A 5000-nucleotide genomic window follows, 5' to 3' on the forward strand; every position below is an offset into this window, starting at 1 on the left:
ACCAGCGACACATTTCTCTCCAGAAGAAGTTTGTGTGCGCGCGCGCGCGTGTGTGTGTGTGCGCGCGCGCGTGTGCGTGTGTGTGTTTGTGCGTGTGTGTGTGTGTGTGTGTATGTATGTGTGTGTGTGTGTGTGTGTGTGTGTGTGTGTGTGTGTGCATGTGTGGGTATGTGTCTGTGTGTCTGTTTGTTTGTGTGTGTGAGTGTGTGTGCGCGCGCGCGCGTATGCGCGTATGTGTGTGTGTGTGTGTGAAAAATCCCGCCGTCCATTTGAAGTTCAACCATCATACATGTATCGACCATGTGGCTTGATCAGTTTGACCAGTCGCTTAATAATGGGTTTATATTATACGAAGATTAGGCATCTGTTGTCGCTGTTGTTGTTCAGTGTTGTCGTTGTTGTTGTTGTGTATGTGTGTTTGTGTGTGTGTGTTTGTATTGTTGTTGTTGTTGTTGTTGTCATTGTTGTATTTTTACAGCAGATGTGGTGAAACAATTGTGGATCAGTTCGCACGCTTTCATAACCCCCCTGAACCTGAAACTGAAACTGAAATCGTGGCTAGGGTTGGTAGACTAGTACGTATACTACATTAATTTTGAAGCAGGAAGTTGGATGAGACTTGCACACTTCTGTCACGCCCAAACAAGTCATTTTGGGAAACAATATAGACCAGACAGGATTCTGCATGTTTCCCTATTTCCGTGCATTCTTGTATTGCTCCATTGTGTCTTGTCAAAATTTCCCCATTGTCCATCACTTATAGTGTTTTTTGTTGTTGTTTTTTGTTGACTCACTTGTGTAAACAAAATGAGTATGTTTTAACCCGGTGTTCGGTTGTCTGTGTGTGTGTGTGTGTGTGTGTGTGTGTGTGTGTGTGTGTGTCTGTGTGTCCGTGGTAAACTTTAACATTGACATTTTCTCTGCAAATACTTTGTCAGTTGACACCAAATTAGGCATAAAAATAGGAAAAATTCAGTTCTTTCCAGTCATCTTGTTTAAAACAATATTGCACCTCTGGGATGGGCACAAAAAAATAAAAAATGAAGCCTAATTATATGCAAACTGCATTTACTGTTATATTTACATTTTTTGTATTCTCTAAACTTGGCACTTTGATCTGATATTCTGACCCAACAACAAGAGCAGTCATTATTATCATTTTTTGTTCAAACAGGAACTTCTTTTGCTAGCATGGAAGTTTTATTTATTTTGCAGACGTTTTGGTGCAGAGAGTAAAAAAGGGAAATTACTCTGTAATTAATGCTGGGGGACTTAATTCGCTTTAAACTGATCTTTCTCATCTTAAACATTACATTTTGAAATTATACACAATACATAAAAAGCTTGGATTTTTTTTCCAGTGTATCACAAGTGAGTCTTGAAGGCCTTGCCTCTCTTGTTGTTGTGGTTTAAACATTTTTTTTTAAATTCCATTTTGATAGGTTGACATTTTACAACAAAACAGCATCTTAATGGACATTTATAAAGGGAAAAAACATTTTAAAAAAAAATTCCATTTTGATAAGTTGACATTTTACAACAACAACAGCATCTTAATGGACATTTATAAAGGGAAAAAAAACATTTAAAAAAACAACATTAATACTCTGACAGACAGAAACAGCCAAGCAGCTGGATTATACATTGGTTGGTTATCATCATGGAGTATTATCATTCATTTCTTAAGATCTTACACAAGCTGTCAAGGAATACAAACTGTCAAGTATCTTAGAGCACGTTCACAGCAAGTGAACACCACAATCATTTCTTACGAATATCAATTAAAAAAAAATAAATAAATAAATAAATAAAAATATGGGTGGTTAATTTTCGTTAATCATGAACAGGTTACTAATCATTTGTGATCAATAATTTGTAAGGCAGCCATCTGACAAAGAAAATGACATGGTTAAAGTTAATATATGCATTATATTCTTCAATTCTATATCGAGTTTTTAATTTGTTCAAAAAAACTGATATTTGTGGAAAGCTGTCCTCAATTTTACATAAGTATAACTAATACTTTGCAAACAATATTATAAAACACAAAACAGCATCAGTTGTTATTGTCACATCATGTCCAAATAACACAAGTGATGCTGTTAACTTTAAATTTCCTGCGTTTACACATCTCTCTTTTATCAAGTCCGTTAAAGCGTTCCAAAACATTTGCACATAATTGCATTTCCAAAAAGCATGATCAATACTGTCTTTGTGTTCTCTACAAAAACTGCAGTTGTTATTATCAGTAACACCAATTTCTTTTAACTCACTCAGTACGGCCAGTCCTCTCTTCTCCTCTACACAGACCCCTCGGATGTCCAGTGGGTGTCTGAATGACCCAACCTTTAGCTTCCGTCGTCAGAATTGTGGTATTCTTTGTCAACATTCACGTCTTCAGTATAAGAGCCTTCCGCTTGCAATATTTTGATGATGGTAACTGGGGTGAAACGCTGTTAACGTCGTCTCTTTCGCCGTTCGTATGGAAAGAGTTAAAACAATTTTTGTACATAAACATCGGTGTATTATTTTCAGCTGAAACCATTTCAGTTTTACATCAACTATCTTGTGTGCATGCATAAAACAAGATTTTCAGTTATGATGCATCAAAAGCTTTAAGTCCCATTTCTCACAACATTTTGGTTTCATATCATTTTCAATCAACACATCATAATATGGTCTTGAGCCTTTAGAAACAGAAAACAAGTGTTTGAAGCAGAGCGAAGTATTTGTGTGTCTGTTGCTATCCACATGAATATTATACTTTTTAACTGATTCGTGTATTGTTGATTTATATCCAGCATAAGTAAGGAAATCAATGTGCAAATCATATTTTTCTCTGAAGCGTACATATGAAAGAACTTTTCCATCATCATCAAAAAAAACTGTGCAAGACAATACACATCATGATTACTGAGCAGCCTGGATATAATACACTTTTTACCAATTAGAACACGTTTATTATAACACAATGGCTCAGCAAGCAGTTCCGCTGAGTTTTTTGGTTCACATTTATAAAAGAAAATCTTATAACTTTCAAACACATTTGTCCAGAACTGGTTATATTTGGCCAAAAATTAAGATAAACTCTGGACTATATTTATCAGTAACTGGCCATTGGGGGAAGTTGCACAACAGAAGGTGCTTCCACTTGTGATTTGATTTTTCAGCTTTACGAATCCAGGAAAGCTTTAAAGATAAGGCAAACAATTTAACATCAGGAAGACCGATAACACCTTTTTTTTTTTTTTACACTTTTATTAGCAGTTTTACGGCTAATTTGATCTGGTTTATTGTTCCAAACAAACTTATAACAAATATGTTGACATGTATTCAAAAATGTATCTGGTGGGTTTGGCAAACGCAACCACAGATAAGTCAAGTTTGAAAGAATAACAGATTTCTGTCTGTCTGTCTGTCTGTCTGTCTGTCTGTCTCTGTCTCTGTCTCTATCTGTGTGTGTGTGTGTCTGTGTCCGTCTGTCAAACAGTTGAGGTGTAATGTCAGAGTTTACTCACGCTACTCTTTGTGTGTGTGTGTGTGTGTGTGTGTGTGTGTGTGTGTGTGTGTCTGTCTGTCTGTCTGTCTGTCTGTCTGTCTGTGTCTGTGTCTGTGTCTCTGACAGAGTGTCTGTGTCCGTCTGTCAAACAGGTAATGTCAGACTTTACTCACCCTGCTCTTTGTGTGTGTGTGTGTGTGTGTGTGTGTGTGTGTGTGTGTGTGTGTGTGTGTGTGTGTGTGTGTGTGTGTGTGTGTGTGTCTATCTGTCTGTCTGTGTATCTGTCTGTGTATCTGTCTGTCTGTCTGTGTCTGTGTCTCTGTGTGTGAGGACAGGAGAGAGGAAGGAGTGGGCAATGTGTGACGCACAGCACAGACATAACAACTAGTGGGGCTTTCATATCCTATGTCAATCTGTTGACGGTAAATTCTTCTCTGTATGTGTGTGTGTGTGTGTGTATGTGTGTGTATGTGTGTTCGCGCGCGCGCGCGCGTGTGTGTATGCTGGTTTCAAGTTATTAAAAGTAATTATCATAGTTAGTTCTTCCTGAGCTCAAAAACGTGGCACACGCATTTTCCTCCTATCCACCAAACGAAAGAAATGTCCTTCATGTCATGTAACTCGAGTGCCTTTACTCATTGAAAGTAATAGATAAACACCAAAGCACATCGTGATATGAGAGAGAGAGATTAGATAACCAAATTACGAGAGAGAGAGAGAACAAGAACAAAAACTTTAATCTCCAGGCCTCCGGCCCCTAGAAAGAGGTCAAAAGTACACAATATGGTGATCACACAGCGACAACAAAATGTAAAATTCATACTAACTTAAACCTGTAGAATAAAAGTGCTTATTGTGCATAGTAAATTAATTCTAACTTTCATCATTGTTGTCACAGAATTCCTGTCGTATCTTCAGGGCATTAAATATATAAACGCATTGTTTACGAATACTGTAAACAGAACCATTCTTCAGCAAGTGAACATACGATTGACCTTCAGAGTTAAGATGTTTTTGCCGTAGGTTATTGTAAAGGACACAATTGTTTATAAAATGGTTTTCATCTTCGACCACATTACAACGTTTATATGCGTAATTTGAATCACATTTGAATGTTCTCCTAAAAAAAATGATCCATTTATTGGGAGCAAACCAAGCCGTAATTTTGCCAAACAGTAAAACTGAAAACCGATTTATCGTGGTGCACGAATATCTGAAACTGCTGCTAGTGATTTCAATTAGACCAGTGGTAGACTTTACAGTTTAAATCATCTCTCGATTTTGTTTCAATCATCTAATTATATATATATATATATATTAAGGCCCAACACTCGGCTTATATCACAGATTGACATAAGTTTACATTTGGGCCAACAGCAAAGTGAGAGCTGTATTATCAGTGGTTTCTCTAGTCAATGGGAAACCATTTACAGCTTAGTCTTTTGTGAAGGACTATGACTCTCAAACTTGGAGGCAAAATTGCACTGGCTCTTAGTGCTGA

General features: G+C 37.1%; 1 protein-coding gene across 4 annotated transcripts in view; it reads left to right on the forward strand.

Moving 5' to 3' along the window:
- LOC143298173 (uncharacterized) overlaps positions 1 to 5000 on the forward strand; it is a 39584-nt gene that overhangs the window by 6667 nt on the left and 27917 nt on the right. The gene's annotated exons all lie outside the window — the stretch shown is intronic.

This window comes from Babylonia areolata, chromosome 2 (genome assembly GCF_041734735.1).
Source record: "Babylonia areolata isolate BAREFJ2019XMU chromosome 2, ASM4173473v1, whole genome shotgun sequence".
Lineage (NCBI taxonomy): Eukaryota > Metazoa > Mollusca > Gastropoda > Neogastropoda > Buccinidae > Babylonia > Babylonia areolata.